Source organism: Leuciscus leuciscus (genome assembly GCF_965113295.1).
Source record: "Leuciscus leuciscus genome assembly, chromosome: 2".
Classification (NCBI taxonomy): Eukaryota; Metazoa; Chordata; class Actinopteri; order Cypriniformes; family Leuciscidae; genus Leuciscus; species Leuciscus leuciscus.
Window position 1 is genome coordinate 30,547,808 of NC_138726.1, and position 18,025 is coordinate 30,565,832.

The 18,025-nt window shown below is 37.0% G+C and overlaps 2 long non-coding RNA genes across 2 annotated transcripts in view; one reads left to right on the forward strand and one right to left on the reverse strand.

The window, feature by feature from the left end:
• LOC309493128 overlaps nt 1–18,025 on the forward strand; it is a 103,137-nt gene that overhangs the window by 81,238 nt on the left and 3,874 nt on the right. Inside the window, exon 3 of the long non-coding RNA XR_014203808.1 lies at nt 13,711–13,822. This is a non-coding gene — a long non-coding RNA (uncharacterized lncRNA). The remainder of the gene's footprint in view (nt 1–13,710; nt 13,823–18,025) is intronic.
• LOC309493115 overlaps nt 1–18,025 on the reverse strand; it is a 108,628-nt gene that overhangs the window by 72,522 nt on the left and 18,081 nt on the right. The window lies entirely within an intron of this gene.

The following is an 18,025-nucleotide window of genomic DNA, read 5'->3' on the forward strand; positions in this document are numbered from 1 at the left end:
GGAGTACAATTTACATATGTGGTTACAACAACCATATGCATTTACACTTGTCCAGTTTCGTCTGGAATGCGTCTCTGATCTCCTCCTGAAGTGGTTTGAGGGATCGGATTCAAATCCGTCTCAAATGCGTTTCGGAGGGCATTTAAACCTGGACTTTTCACGATCGAGAAAATGCATGAAGTGGCCAGTTGTAAACAACCCCCATGACAAAAACATACGCACGAAAGCCGAAAACAAACGCTGGTTGGCCTCTCACGTCCAAATTTGACGAAGTGGTGGGGGAAGTGACATATGCCGTAAAGCAGTCGAATTTGTAGTTCTTTTTGTGCTCTTGTTACTACCCGAACACCGAAGTTACATAGTGCCAGTAAAAGCGATACAGACCCTGTCAGGCTATGGCAGACGTGTCATTCAACCTATTGTAAGTCGATGTACCATCACAAGGATCTTGGAAATATATTATGAAGGTTGAAAAGTTACATAGTGTCGCTTTAAACAATACTGAAGGAGTTACTATCCAGTCATCAACCATTTTAATACCACATTTTGAATTAAAATTTTATTTTGTACTGAAATGTATGCAGACTGTCACCATATGTTCAGTTTTATTCAGCTCATGGACTTTTAGTTTGTATTTCCTCAGTTCCTGTCTTTCTTTGTTTAATTCCGGCCATTCTTTAGTTACCATCATAGATATATAAGTCTAGATGTCTTAAGGCGGAGTCTCGAACGGCATCACCGGCGGCCATCTTGTCACAGGGACATCACAGTCTTCATTCGGCTGTAACAACTTGGAACTGCCTCCCCTGTACTGTAGTAGGTGAAATCACCTCAAAGAATGTTCAGGCCTTCAAGAAGAGACTAAACAAACACTTCCTTAGCAAAAAAAACTATAATCTCCTGATGCTTAATGTCACTTATCCCATATACCTAGTCCTGAGTAGCTGCAGATCACGATAGGCTCTCGGAACATGAACTGTTAAAGCCTGTATCTGCTTATGCCTAAATAAAAAATAAAAAATAAAAAAATAAAAGCACGCATACAAATCCTCTTATCTCGCTGAAATCTTGACGGATTTACAAACGGTTTGGTTTCTTACAAACGTTATTAACGTGGCTATAATTCTTTCATATGGAAGTCCATTGTTATAATTATTCATATGTATGCAGTGTCATAACTAGATCTCTGACGTTTATAACAAACCAAACCGTTTGAAAATCTGTAGAAAATTGAGCAAGTTATGGTTATTTAAAAGTACATGCACCATTAAAACACAATGTTACGAGTGAGCGAGCTCCCAGTGGCAAGATGGCCGCCGTGTGCGGACGTCGACCTCCATTGGCCAGCAGCGCGGATGAGACATCTAGCGCTTATTATATGATATCTATGGTTACCATGGTCACGTCATTATTAGTTCATTTGTTCCAGCTGTTGTCTATTAATTACCTTGTTTATTTTGCTATAGTTGAACCCCTGTCTTAACTCTTTGTCTACCCCAAATAGTAGTATCCCTATATGGATGTTTCCAGTAACTGAGGTAGATTTAAACATAATGGAATTAAAGAAAGAATGGAAAGAGTGTGAGAAAGGACACATGGCAAGTCAGTACATAAGAAGGGAATATTTTAATTATTTAGATATTTATACAGATGGATCCAAAGACGAAGAAGATAGGGTAGGCATAGGCATATACATACCAACACTAAATGTAAGTATTGGGAAAAGATCTGATCAGTTGTCAGTTTACACAGCAGAGATGATGGCGATTATAGGGTTACAGTGGGTGGAAGAAGTTATGCCAGATAGAGTGGTTTGCTGGGTTGACTCTATAGCAGCCCTATACAGTATTACAAATATGAAATCTAACAGAGAAGATTTAATGTTAGAAATTCATCAAAGTTTATTTAGATTGCGAATGCTTTGGATATGTGAGATTAAGTTGGGTACCTGTAAACATAATAGGGAATGAGAGAGTAGACAAAATAGCAACAAAAAAAAAAAATCAACAAGAACGATGTTAATGTTATAAACATTCCATATGGTGAAGGAGAAGCTATGGCAATAATTAAAAAAGAAATGATGAAGAAATGGCAGGATAGGTGGGACAATGATAATAGTGGAAGGAAATATTATAGTATACACAAATCTATCAATACACAGGGTGTGATCAGAAGGAACAGAAGGGAGGAAATAGTTTTAACCAGACTGAGGTTTGACCACACAGGGTTAAATAAAACATTGGTTATGTTAGGTAAAAGTCAATCAGATGAATGTTTGGAGTGTAAAATTACAGAAAATGCAGAGCATATAATATGACATTGTAAGAAATATAAAGAAGAGATGATTAAATTAAAACAAAAAATAAGTCAGGCAGGAAGAAAATGGAACCTTGAGGGTGTATTGGGAACAACAGGAGAAGGGGTAGGGGATACACAGAATGATGTTGTGGAATATCTGAAGAGTACAGGGGTATATTATAAAATATAAGGAAATAAATATATATGTAATATTAAAATAGTTATATATATTTTTTTTTTTTTTTTTTTAACATTTAATTAAATTTTTATATATATATATATATATTTTTTTTTTTTTAAGTAAAATAGACCATTGAATCACTACCCATATTGCATACTCCGGTACAGTAGGTGGCGGTATGCACCTGATAAGTCATGGATGCAATCCGCCATTAAACTAAAAGAAGAAGAACTCTTTGTCTGATCTCCTTCACATTTAATGGTGTTTTTCTAACGCCTGTTTGCCTTTCTTGTGGATTGTTAGTATTTAACTTTGTTGGAACTTTATTCTTCTGCCTTTGTCTGTATTCCTGTATACACCCTGTGACACAGACAAATGTTTTATTTGTTTATTTTGCTCTGACAATTGTTCTCTAGCTGAATGTGGATTATGTAGTCAGATTTAACATCCACCAGTCATTTATTCCAAGTCATTGCAGCTGTTTTTCAAACAAACTTTAGGGCAATGCAACTATAATGTAACTCTGCTGAAATCTTTCCACTGAGGGAAAATCCAAGTCTTTGCACACAGTTCCAGATACAATAGCACTTGTCTTTCATCATTTGTTAAAACGCCACAGTAATGTGTTTTTCTGCTGTCTAACAGTATAATAGAACTTGTCTACTCTGCTCTAATGGTGCCCTCTATCCATAATCAAGCTGATCTTCCCAGTGCTCCTGATGAACATTTAGATTTTAATTAGCTGCACTGCAATGATTTGTTCAGCTGATTAAAGTATCTTGCCTTCTCTTTGTGTAATAATCGCTGTTCTATCTCTAAATGCCTCCAAAACATTAGGCCACTCTCTTTTTCTGTGTAGTAGACCTGAAAGAGTGTGTGAGGCCTGATTGCTTTTCCATTGTGTCTAAAATGCAGGGCAGGAAAAATGAAAGTTACCCTCGACCTCAATGCCGTCATTCTCATTTTGGAGGTTAAATCCTGCCGAACGGCACCTGGATCCAGCATGTTTTATTTAGACATAAGCCATGATCTCTGGCTAAATTAATAGTCATGTACGCACATGCATACACATCGCCCTCACGTTCTCATTTACAGTCTGTACACTTCGGATTCTGGCAGTTCAAATCCATTTTAACCCTAGCTTATGAAGCCTCACATACTCTTCTTTCCCAGAATTCAGAGTCAGGAAGCGTAGCACAGCTGGTATGTAAAAGTAAAGGGTACATTTATCATTGGTAATATACTTAAGATGAATCAGATGGGTTATTTTGTCAAAAAAGGTGTCTTTGTTAACAGTCACATTGTAAAGCTATAATACTATGTGCAGTGTGAACCTAGGAAATATGTGATGCGATCTGGGAAAACCCACCACATGGTGAAATTTTACCTATTACAGGTTTTGATATCATATGGAAGCTGGTATCAATCCCTTTCCAAATCTGTTTTTATTTTTATCATAGCTTGTTGGTAGCAAAAGTTATGTTTATCTGAAGTCGGCCGATCGCTATGATTTTCTGGAACGGAATTTTGAGAAAAACAGGTTTAATTAACTGTCACCGTCGGGACGCTTGGCACTCTTTTTTTTAAACAGGATTGGCGCGAAATGCGCACTAATACACATTCACTGTACATGTTATGTGGTTTATTTTATAGGTAAACTATCTTTGTAGTGTTAAGAGACGGACAGGTGTATGAGATATACGGCGATTGTTTTGTTTTTTTTTACCTCTGCCGGGCGTTAGAGAAAATGGTCGCATAGAATGCATTAGAGAAAGAGAGTATTTTGAGCTTGACACTATCGCTGTTTTTCTGCACTAAACACGGGAATTTTGCCAAGATATTTTCAGAGATAAGAGAAAAGATGTTATAGAATAATAATTTAATGAAAAAAAAATATTTGACAAAACCTGACATTCAAACTATTTTGGAATTTACTGAAAACGGCCCAGCGCGACATCCGACGGGTTTTCCCAGATCACATCACATATAGTCATTGCACTGACATAGGAAAATGTGCAAGATACTTAATGATAACTGAAATGAAATACAACCATATGCTTTGTGAACAAACACAGGGACAGACTTTCAAGGATTTAGAAATGCTAGTTTTCATTCATTCCGTTCATAATCATGGCTGTGATGGTTTTTTTGTTGTTGTTTTTTTACCAAGAAGGACCATGGAAGATCACTTGTTTTGTTGGATAAGTCCTTGATGAAGGAAAGCATCACCTTCCTCTAGAGAGCAGCACATTGGCTTTTTCAGAATTTTTAATCAAGGTTAAATAAGATGATTGTGATGATGTGCATTTTGATGAGATCCCCCCCATGGCGCACTCTGACATGACCTTGATCTCCAAAGGACGGACTCCTCCTCGCTGGCACCGCTAATCGCAATGCTGGAGAGCATCCAGGTGTGTTTTATAAAGTGACTATGATATATCTGTCATACTTACCCACACTCCATGCCCTCAGATCAGTGTGTGGGAGATAGACGAATGCAAACACTGATGGATGGAGGAGACCAGGCTGGTTAAATGGCTGAGGGAGTGTGTAAATATTTCAAATGTGGACTAAAGACAACAGCTGTCAAAAAAAGTTGAAGGAAGACGAGAGGTGGTGATCAATGAGCAAAGTCAAATAACCAAACAATATGAAGTGCATCATAATTCATGGTTCTCAGTCAGACTATGCGTGTTCTCAGGGAAACTCGAGTGGCGGGCCAAAATCCCGAAAACCAAATACAAAGGATATTGGACCCCGAGGTCCCATTTGAAAGAAAACTGCATTCTCTGTGAATGCTTGCAAACTCTCTGTTCCTTCGTGTCAACAGTCGGGCAACTGGAGGTTCGGTCTGGTCAGCCTCCAATCAGGAAGTGGATGATATATGACTGCGAATTCCAGTGGTTTAAGTTAACACATTAATAACAGCCCGAACACTGCGGCTGGAAAAGAGAGAGAGAGGAAAATAACCCTAACCAAAGACATATGGAAAATATTTTCTTTCCCCTTTAAATTATATGTCTCAGGGCTTCAGAGTCCAATTACTCTACATATTTAAACTGCTGTTTATATTTTAAACAAAAATAAAGCCCTAAAACTCTTGCCAAAGCCCTTTTCCTCTCGAATTTGTAAACTCCTCATTGTAGAAGAGCCAGCAGATGGAGACGGTGACATTTCTGCGTGAGACTTTGCGAGGCAGCTTTCAAAGTTTAATTATCAGTTGTAAAACATGCTCCAAGAATAGAGAATAAAAGAACTGAATGCACAAAATTTGGCAAGACAGGAAACCTCTAAATGCAAAGCACATATTGTAATGTGTAATGTTCCACAACCATCCAAAACAAGACTTTTTTTGCATTTCTGATAGAACCCGAATATGTTTTTAATCAGTGTAACCAATGTGTTCATTTCCAAAGTGACGAGCTGACGGTGACAGTTACATCTTTTGGCTTGTCTGTGCTTTAGTCTTCTTGACTTTACTGGAGAATAGAAGATATTCAATAAGGGGTCTCCTCAATGTTTAATTTCATGCTCGAAGACTTCCAAATGTCTCTCCAACAGGATGGGGAGACAAGGGACAGACTGCAGTACATTCTGACCTGTCCATGTTTAATTAATTTGGTGGCATTTTGTCCCCCCATAAAAGGATTTATTAATTCTCATTTGAAAAGGACTGCTCTTCTCTTCTCTGTTGATTACTGCCGGCAAGTTAAGTACTATTTAGGCTATTTGCTCATGTGAAATGATTGTTTTACACTTCCAACAATATTTTGGAGACCTTTTTTTTTTTTTTAACAAAAACATTATATTATTAAAATTAGTCATTTTGAATAATTTAGTGCACATGCAAGATGATGTTATGTAAGATTGTCAAGGGCAGCACTTTCAAATGAATGTGAAATGGAGCAAATTAAAAGATAAAAGAAGCTGAAATTAACTGGCATTTTTTAAGCTTCAGCAGCACAAATGTATGGCAAGCCGTTTTAGCTTAAATTGTACCCAGCGTTACTCGTCGTAATTGCATTTTTACTAGTAATAATTAAATTAGAGAGCTCTACAATTCAATTCTTACTAGTAGCAATTACAATTAGAGAGCTCTACAAATGAATTTTTACTAGTCATATGTCTCCATTGACTTCCATTCATTTTTAATTACGGAGCTCTACAATTGAATTGTTACTAGTAAGAATTCCAATTAGAGAGCTCTCTATTTCAATTATTAGTAACAATTACAATTACAGAGCTCTCTAATTGAATTTTTACTAGTAAAAAAACGAATTAAAGATATGTATAATTAAAGAGCTCTGCAATTGCATTCTTAGTAACAATTGAAATAGAGAGCTCTCTAATTGGAATTCTTACTAGTAACAATTCAATTGTAGAGCTCCGTAATTAAAAATGAATGGAAGTCAATGGAGACATAATAACTAGTAAAAAATCATTTGTAGAGCTCTCTAATTGGAATTCTTACTAGTAAGAATTGAATTGTAGAGCTCTCTAATTTAATTATTACTAGTAAAATGCAATTACGACGAGTAACGCTGGGTACAATTTAAGCTAAAACGGCTTGCCATACAAATGCAATTGTTTTTTTTACTTTCAAAATACTATCAAAATAACCTACAAAGCACCATAGGTCTGTGGTGGGTTTTTTTTTATCTCTCACCATTTCTTGACCTTTTCCAACGTATCCAACAGCTAAAATTACAAGACAATATAAAACATAATCTGTTGACCTATATTCAGATCACTGTAATATGAAAAAAAATCTTTAAATATGAACACATATTATTGAAAGAAACCATATTATTTATATTTATTACCACATAACTCACTCTAAAGAAGCTCAAACTCATATCATGTTAGTTTAATGTTGTACATCTTTAAGTTTTTTTATTTATTTTTTTTATCTTTATTTGAAGCATTCTTAATTAAGATTATTTATGTTGACATATCTAAATTTGGTCACACTTTAGTTCTCACCATTAACTAACTACTAACTATGACTTTTGCCTCAATATACATGTACTCCTAATTACTGCTTATTAATATACAGCCAAATAGGGCATATGCATGCTAGTAAGCAACTAGTTAATAGTAAGAATTGGACCCTAAACCAAAGTGTTACCCTAATTTTAAGTCATTTTTATTTATTTATTTAATATTTATACTTTTTATAATTTTCAAGATTTAATTTTTCATTTTATAAATTGTGTTGGAATCATTTTGATGTTTATTTTTTTTTGTAATTTCAAGAAAACAGCTAAATAAAAAAAACAAAAATGTGTAAATGAAAAAATAAACTGCTCCTTATAAAAGCAATATTTTACCATTTAGTTTGACTGCTTGAGGTTGGCAATCAGCATTCTCTGAAGGTTAAGCACCTACTTTCAATGGCCATACATAAAAAAGAAAGAAAGAATGCTCTATTGTCTACACTGTTTGTGCACAATGGCTAACAAATCTATGAGTTCCTGCTTGTTATGCAGGGTGAGCATGAAAGATTAGCTGGACCTGAAATACTCAGCACTTTTCGAATTGTTTTACATATTCTTGTTGAAACAAATGGACCAAAGCAAAGATCTGACTCATATATTAAAATAGGATGAGTGACTCAAATGTTCTCTACAATAGTCCTGTTCCCTCTTAACTTCTCGATGTTTGTTTTTATTCCCATATGTTCCCATCATCCCATATGCTCTCTTATTTCAAAACAAATGTTTTTTCTCAGTACTCACTTAAATAGTGATTAATAGACTTAAATATTTATGTGAACTGTACAGAGGGTCTTTCTTCCAAACAAAAAATCTGTGGTGGTCTGAGAAGCCATTTGTTGACATTAACCCACAGTGATTTCATGCCCACAGCTGATGCCATGTTATTCAAAAGTTGTATCAAAGAAATGGCATATATAACATAGAGCGGGCAGCATTCTTAAAATGCATAACGTTAACTTGAAATATGTGGGTAATAAATACACTACAGTTCATTAATTGTTAACACGAAATAAAATATTCAGTTATTTAGCTTATTTTCTGTCTTTTCCACATCTCATCTGTTTCAGATGATCTAATCCTCACTTAGTTTTCCCTTGAACAAAATCAGCTTGATTTATTATTATTGTTTTGTGGGCTACTAAATAAACAGCTCAACAACAAGGTCTAGGAGTTGAAGAGAAGTGAGTCCCTGAGAAGGGAGCAACAGATTCCAAGGCACCTGTCCAGGATTGATTTGGGGAATGAAAAATGACAGGGAAACTGGGAGTCCCATTCCTGCTTGCTTTCCCACAAGAGGCTGTGTCACTTCAAGTGACCTTCATGTTACCAAGAAAGAGCAATAATCTTCAGGATGTCTCTCAGGTGGTTCATGGGCGGAGGGGCACATTCAAGATTCAAGGCACTACTGTCAAAAGGAGTTGGTGCAGGACAGGTCAAGGGCATCAGGTCTGGTATAGGGCCCCTCTGCACCAGGGGACAGAACCATTGGTCCCAACTCTGAAAAAAAATATTTGAAATAATTAATGTGAGAGTGAACAGGAGCCACAGTACAGTGCCAGTAAAAAAGCAGAAAATACAAAAGCTGTCACTGGGGCGGTACCTTTTCAAAAGGTACACTTTTGTACCTAAAGGGTGCATATTAGTACCTAAAAGGAACACAAAAAAAATCACGCTACCAAAAAAAAATGTCTGTCATCAACTCTCAGAGTGTTGTACATGGTAGTAGATATGACAATGGGGAAAATACTAACCAAGTATTTGAAGGTTGAGCAGCGAGCTCATTGGCTACTAATACAGCAGGAACCAATAGGCTCATTATAGAGAATGATGCGATTGCACGCAGATTGAGTTGAGGACCAATTAGCCTGTACCATCTAGAGTTTTATGACAGGACTTTGTATTAAGCCGCACAAACTTTTTTTAACATTGATAATAATAAGAAATGTTTCTGGAAAGGCCGTGTGATGCTGAATACTGAAGTACTGAAATCAACTTTGCCATAAATTACATGTTGAAATATATTAAATAAGAAAATCTGTTATTTCAAATTGTAATAATATTTCACACAATTAGTTTTGAATGTATGTTTGATCAAATAAATGCAGCCATGGTCAGCTTCTTTCAGAAAGTCTTACCAACCCCCAAATTAATGAACGTTAATGTATGCTCTAGAATTTTATCATTTATTTCTGCCAAAGATTTTAGCGCTTTAAGATGTGAGCTATGCAACACAACAGATGAAAGCAATGACACAACAGTGAGTGAATGGTGTAATTTCTGTATTTATTAAAGGTATAGCGGAGGATCTTTCCAAATTTTAGATAAGACCCGCCCTCTCCACTTTTTGAAAAGTTTGATTGATTCACCAGAATGATTGACAATTAGGAGGACCAATAGTTTAGACTACCCACCAGGAAGTAAAACATCCTCCGCTATACCTTTAACATTTACTGTAACTGATACACAATGCAAAAAAAAAATTTTTTCCTGATGAAAAGTTGTGGGAAATGCATTTTATTTTTATTAGAGGGAAACATATACCATTTATTTCACACACATAGCATATAAGTAGATTAGTACACAATTACTGTTTTATTTATTTTTTGATAATGATTATGTCCACATTGCAGTTCTGTATACGGTTGATAGACTTTCTAGAGGTGTGTCTAGCTCATTTTTAAGTCCCATTATTCTCAACCCTGCATATTCCCTGGTTGTGTTTAAACATGTGACCTTGTCACAGTGAGAAGACCGTCTGGCAGCTGACCTCACACTAGACCGAAGAAAAGCACAGATTCCATTGCTGTTTTCCTTTCGCTCAGTTGAGCTCACATCAGGCGAATACGGACGTTCAAACGCTCTGCTCGCCACAGCAGGGGGGTGGAAGGGGAATAGTCCCTCAGCTACACATTAAGCATGCAACACACACACACACACACACACACACACACACACACACACACACACACACACACACACACACACACACACACACACACACACACACACACACACTTATTAGAATCAGCTCAACACCGACATCTCATTCTTTCACACCCATCAACCATCTCTGACCTGCCCATGCTATCAAGAGAGCTTGAGAAAACAGCTTTTTCGAATGGAAAGCGCAGACAGATGGAACAGTTTTCAGAGTCTCACACCACGCTTTTACGCAACAATACTTTGTCCTCTAAAAACCCTCTTAAATCAAACGATTCCCTCAAACAAACGCTCCTCCCCCACACTCCCCGTGCTGTGTCTTCTTAAGGCATCCTAGCAGCCATATCAGTGTGGGAAGAATTAACGCTCTCTCTGGGCTTTTCTGGCTGCTAAGCGGAGGCCGTGGGTTGTGCGGAGAGGGGCTGCCGTATCTGCCACACATGCAGAAGCCAGATGTTTTCAAAGAGCTTGCTCTTCCCAACCTCCAGCCGGAGAGCTTGGCCTGCTCCCCCACACATACGAAGCTCCCTCTGTTTTTCTCCCTTTGTCTTTGTCTCTGTCCATGGAATGTGCTCATATGTACTGCTCCCTTGTGTGCTCCAAAATGCTTTACTGCTGACACGGCCCCCAAAACAGCCCTAGTAACTTTTTATTGACCTGGAGCACCATGCACACTTTGTGGATCGCTTAGGGATCTCTTCATTCTTTTTTCTTTTTCTTCCTTCCTTCCTTTTTTCTTAAAAGCATTTTTCAAGTAAAAAAGCTATTTGTCTGTGCTTTACTTGTGGGTCTCAGCTATCTATCTATCTATCTATCTATCTATCTATCTATCTATCTATCTATCTATCTATCTATCTATCTATCTATCTATCATCTATCTATCTATCTATCTATCTATCTATCTATCTATCTATCTATCTGTCTGTCTGTCTTGATATCTGTCTGTCTTTTAGATTGTTCTTTTAGATCATCTGTCTTGATGTCTGTCTGTCTGACTTGATGTCTCTGTCTTGATGTCTGTCTCTCTGTCTGTCTGTCTGTCTGTCTGACTTGATGTCTCTGTCTGTCTGTCTTGATGTCTGTCTGTCTGTCTGTCTGTCTGTCTTGATGTCTGTCTGTCTGTCTGTCTGTCTGTCTTGATGTCTGTCTGTCTGTCTGTCTGTCTTTCTGTCTGTCTGTCTTGATGTATCTGTCTGTCTGTCTTGATGTCTGTCTTTCTGTCTTTCTGTCTGTCTGTCTGTCTGTCTGTCTGTCTGTCTTGATGTCTCTGTCTGTCTGTCTTGATGTCTGTCTGTCTGTCTGTCTGTCTTGATGTCTGTCTGTCTGACTTGATGTCTGTCTGTCTGACTTGATGTCTCTGTCTGTCTGTCTTGATGTCTGTCTGTCTGTCTGTCTGTCTGTCTGACTTGATGTCTCTCTGTCTGTCTGTCTTGATTGCAGTTCTGAATTGCTTAATTTAAAGCGAGTTCATAAGACATTCTGTATTAAGTTTTAAATAACACACATTCCTAATTCAGTGCAAACTGGATTTTAGGCAAGTGTGATATTGCTGTTATACAAAAGTTCAATAAAAACATTAAATAAATAAAAATAATATTGAGAAATTTACATTTCAGAAAAAAATGCCCAATTAGTTAGTTTGTACAATTATTCTGAGCCAAAGAAATAGTTCCAAAATGAAGTGAAGATATCAAGTTTTCAGGACCTAAACTAAGGCTACGTTCACACTGCAGGCTGAAACGACCCAATTCCGATTTTTTTGCCCCTATGCGACCTGTATCTGATCTTTTCATGACAGTCTGAACGACACAGATCCGATCTTTTCAAATGCGACCCAGGCCACTTGGGTATGTGGTCCCAAATCCGATACATATCCGATCTTTTCAAATGCGACTTCAGTCTGAAAGGCCAGGTCGCATTTATCCGACCCGCACGTCATTGATACGCGAAAAACGTCATAATCCTGCGTTGAAGTAGTCGTCGGTTTGAAAACGGACTGCATATTCGTCGAGTTGAGGTAAATCTGCCGAACGGGTCGACCTCGACGAGCCCGTTAATAAAAAAAAATAATAAAAAAAAGCCCACGGCCATTATATATACGTTATGTTAACTTATTTGTGCTGAATCTGATATTAGATAGGTCAGCGGCTGCTGTCTGGCTCTTGTGTAACGGTCGCTGCGCGCGCTCGTGTGTGTGTGTGTGTGTGTGAGAGAGAATCACAGTTAAAGTTTAGCTACTTCCGCAAACAAAAAGTGACGTTGTTGACCGTTGAGTACTCTTCTGCGCATGCGAGTCACTTCTGGGTCATTTCACGTTCACACAGGAGATCACAAAAGGTCGCATTTAATTGGAAATGTGAACGGCCTTGCAAAAAAATCGAATTTTTTCAAAAAATCGGAATTGAGCATTAAGCCCTGCAGTGTGAACGTAGCCTAAATGTTGTATAAACACACTCAGAACATTTTAATTTAAAGAGATTCAGTTACAAACAATACTGAGATGAAATGTACAGTGTATGTGCATATTCAGTTAACTGAACCACAGCTAGTGTTCAAGCCAAGATGGACACTTTTCTGTAACTTGACGCGTCAAACCTGTTTTTCACTCTCTCCACCCTCTGCTCTTTTCTCCATCTAACTCGTCTCCATGTAACAGTTTGTATTCAGCTGTTGTTGTTGTCTTGTGGCTAAATGTTACATATTAGAAATGAAAAGACTCAACTGACCAAAGTATTCAGATGATGAGCCCTGACCTCATTAACATTTCCAGGAAGAGTAGCGCAATGACCTTGTTAACATTTCTGGTGTAATTAATTAATCCACACGAGTGCTGAATCTTTGCCGATTCCTGCCAGCATATAGTCCACTCGGCCACAGAGTGAGTGATGTATTGAGAGTGGAGGAGAGGCAGACCGCTGTCAAATTCTCAGGTCACCCGCATGGGGCACGGGTGACAGCAGTTGGCTAAAAGCTTAATGGAGGAGATTTTATCTGTGCACATTTATTATAATATTTATTTATTTCACAATGATTCATTTTGAAAGGCTGGAAAAAGCTTCCACTAAATTATGTTCCTGCAGACATAAAATGGCTTTCGGTAGCTGTGTGTCATTGGTGTTTGCGACAAAGGTTATATTACACATGTGCACTAGATAGTGTGCACCACGCATCATTCTCTTAGTATTCAGGGTTAAAGAGTCTATGAGTGCTGAATATGATGAATCGTTATGTCTTCAGCATGCCAGAGTGGTCAAGTTGTTTGTTCAATGCTTTTTTTTTCCGTTTTTTCTCCAGAGCTAATACCAGCAGTCTACAAAGAGCAGAGGATAGAGAGAGACCTAAGGCTGTCGGGCTATCACGGTCTTACACATTGCTGCTCTCATGCACTGAATGCAAATTGGATCAGGTAATTGGGAGGCAGCTTGAGAGGACTGCTTCAGATCTCCCTAGCGACAAGCTCTGCTCACAATCATGATTGGGCCCAGATGGACTGTGAAGCACTTACTATGCTTCCCACTTCACATAACTGTCTATACGACCGAACAGAGGCCAGCCCCGCATAGTTATTTTAATGTCACGTCCCGTACATGTACATGATCACCAGGGGTCTCGTGTATAAATACTGTGTACATGCAAAACAGACTGTGAGAAGTACAGCAGTTCACATAATATTATTAGTGCAGTTATTGTTAACTAAGATTAAAACTATTGAAATTGAAATTTTCATTAATTGAAAACAATCTGAAATTGTTTAACTTGAAGTACTGAAATTACTAAAAATAAAAATAAAATAAAATAAAAGCTAAATATATAAAAAAGTTCATTCAAAATATTTATACATACTATAATATTATATAAATAAACCTAAATTCACACACACATTCTGAGATTTATAAGATACATAAAGATACATGAGAACTTTCTCATTATGCATCTACTTCTTATTAGTGCTGACATTTTCCAAACTAGGCATTTGAAATATGTTATTTTTTTTATGACCAAAAAGCTAATTACAGCAAGTGCCATTTTATATGTAATCAACCATGTTGTATTATGTTATGAATTATTTTTTCCATTAAACAATATCCTTTAGACTCATCCAACAAGCACATGGATAAAGCAAAACAAACAAAAAAAAATATATATATAAAAGGCACATCTAATTTCTGGATGAAAACTACATAAATGGAATAAAATGGTTTTATCCAAATATAGATGATGGCTCACATCCCTGCAAAAGGTTATGTAGTTGACAATGAGAAGTGTAGATGCAAATTATATTAGCATAACATATTCATAATGTAAGCTTAAAATATATTTCATACCAAAAATCAAGTATTACAATTAGATATAGGAGAGTACTGTAGATGTAGTCCCTTGAACTGTTACTTTAGCGGCTCACCTAAAATGTTTTTCACTTGCTACATCACTCATGTGTCTTCATTTGACTAAACGGCTGCAAATTGCATTCTGGGGTAAACAGCACTGATAAATTGAAGTCATTGTATAAACAGCTGCGGCTATAATGCAAGTTGTTGTGCTGAGCAGAACCTCATATGGTGATCGATTTAGACAAAGACAATTCAATATACATAAAACCATTGAGTGAGGCACTATGATTTATGCTTATGAAATTTTATAGCACACATTTTACAGACGGCTGTCTGTGAGTGTTTCCAATCAGCTGGGCTACAATGTCTTTCACACTATAAACAGAGCAAATCTTGATAGTAGGAAAAGTCTAGTAATCTGCGGCTAGAGGGTTGAAAAGGGAAGAATGTATGGTTGAGGGATTATCACATTTATTACTCGTTCTTTGTGTGTGGGTAACAATGTTGAAGTATCACTGTTGATCTTGCTGGATTGTTGCCAGTTGATCAAACACTCTAGTAACTCAAGTATAGCAGGAGTTGGGATTTCACCGCCGGAGATAAAATATAATTGCCAAGGATGAAGAGATGCTGGTAAATTAACAAGACATCTGTGCTTAACATTCAGCAGGTGGTATTAATGTGACAAGTTGACTGTCATCTCAAATTATCATAGCGATAAGAGGCAAAAATACATGGTATATCACACAATCTCTTTTTCTCAATTCACCATTGATTTTAGTTTGGCCACAATATAAAATGTACCAATGTTAATATGAATTAATTCCAATTAATAATGTAAATAGTAAGTAATAAAAAAATCTAATAAAAAAACATTATATAAAATAAAATAAAATAAAAATCCTCACTCTCACCCTCATGAGGGTGTTAAAAATCTTTCCATCTGAAGGGAGGGAAAGGTGCCCTGATGGCCCCATGGTGTGCCCCGTCACCACTTCAGTGGAGTCAGCAGAATAGTTGGTGATTTGAGAGTGAATGTCAGGATGATGGGATGGCTTTCATCAAGGGTCTGAAGGCCACTCTTATCCATCCAGATAGACTTACTGAAACTGCTAGATCAGCTGCATTTCCCAGTACTTCATCTCAACCCAAAACACAGGAAAGCCACTGAAATAAATCACACACACACACACACACGCACACGCACACGCACACGCACGCGCACGCGCACGCGCACGCACACGCACACACACACACACACACACACACACACACACACACACACACACACACACACACACACACGCACACACGCATACACACACAGACTTTATTGATTAGGTTAGTTAAGTCATTGAACATGTATTCTTGTAAAAACTGCATCTATGATCATAATCTTGTTAATTTGACCACATTATATAAGCATGCTGTGTATAAACATATCCAGAGATGGTACATTGCCTTTACAGTATCCATTTTCTCTCTATATATACTGTATCACGCAGTTAGCTAACAATGTATTAATTTAACAGTGTATTAATTTAGGGCAGAAACAATGAGTTAATTGAGGTAAAGAATACATGTTGTTAACAAATGTTTAGGATCAACTTACAGCAGATGGCCTGAAAAGCAATTTTTAGAATCATGGATATGTAAATAATATTTGAAATGGCTGCCAATTTCCGCAGGCTGTTCACACAAGAATCAGGGCAGGGAAATCCACCTCACTGGAGCTATTATACTCTGTAATGGTCAAAACTTGCTTACAAACAGTAAATTATATGATGACAATTCATAAACATAATGACAGAATTTGCATGCAAATCCTTCATCATCAGGGTTGGCCAAAAAAAGTATTGATTCCCTTTAAATTCATGAGTGTGAATTTGAACTGAATTTTAATGATAAGAAGAAAAAAATATTACTGAATTGTAGTTCAAAGAAATTCAATATCAGGTTAGATGTACAATTTATTTCCCAGAATTCATTTCTGAATTAAATATGATAAAATATACATGTCTACTAGTTGTGTCTCTACTAGACATGTGTCTGTCTGTTAAACTATTAATTCTAACCAGAAAAACAATATTGAACTAAAGTCAAATTAATTTCTTTGAATTTAAATTCATTTTAATTTTAATTCACCACATTCAAATTTGAATCACAGTTAAGCAGATTGCTTACTTCCTAAATTCAATTTAAATGTACTTATTTCAGAAATTAAAAGACATTCTATAGTAAATGTAATTCTAAATTGCACACAACCACATTAAATATTCTTTAAACAGTAAGTTCTGCCAACTAGAAGTTACTATATGCATCAAGTTTTTACTTTATAGTTTATCCTATACTTAATTTAAACAAACATCTATTTATGTGGTCTGTCTAAAGGGCAAGAAATAGTTTCTCCATTTAGTGTAAAAAAAATTAAATTAAATAAAAGTTCACATTTTACAGTGCTACAGAGTACTTTACTGTGGTTTCAAGAGTGAGAAGACAAAGAAGGCACTGGTGGTTAAGCTGTTAGGTGGAAAGATGTGATTGATTAGAGAGTGCTGGTGGAGTGTCTGGAAATAAATGGTGGTGGAGAGTCATAGTGCTTTCAGCTTTCACACATCTGCTGTTGCACCACTCTGCCTGTCTTACTGTCAGCTACTGGTGCAGTTAAATTTCACAAACAAGGCTTAGATTAAGCCAGGATCAGGCCTTAGTTCAATCAGGACATTTATATAGCTTTTATAAATGTGCCTTTGAAAAAAATCTAAATGACTGGTGTGCATCTTAAGACAGCCAATGGCACTGACATATTTTAAGATATGTCAGTGCAAGTTGCTTTTAGTTAAAACAGCTCAAACATGCATTTTAGTCTGGGACTAGGCTTAAGCCTTGTCTGTGTATATATGTGTATATATCTATACCCGCCCGCGCTCTCAGATCACTTGGACGTGGCTGAGTTCAAGAGGTAAAAACGATATAAAAACTGTTCGTTTTCTCACACAAACCGCTCGTTTCGTGTCTTATACCACGAGGGGGAGATTACTCGCGACTGCCGGCAAATTTGAAAGCCTGTTGAAGATGGAGGATCACGCCTGTTCTCGAGGACATGTAACAGAGTCGCCAAGGAAGTGAAAGAGAGAATTTAAAACGACAATGTGACAGGCAAATCAACAAGACCAAAGTCAATATTGGAGTGGCTTTTCCAAGATGGAAAGAGTTCATGTGGAGCAAGGATTTTAAAAGGGACACCAAAGTTGCCTGCTTTCTTCTTGACAGGTAAT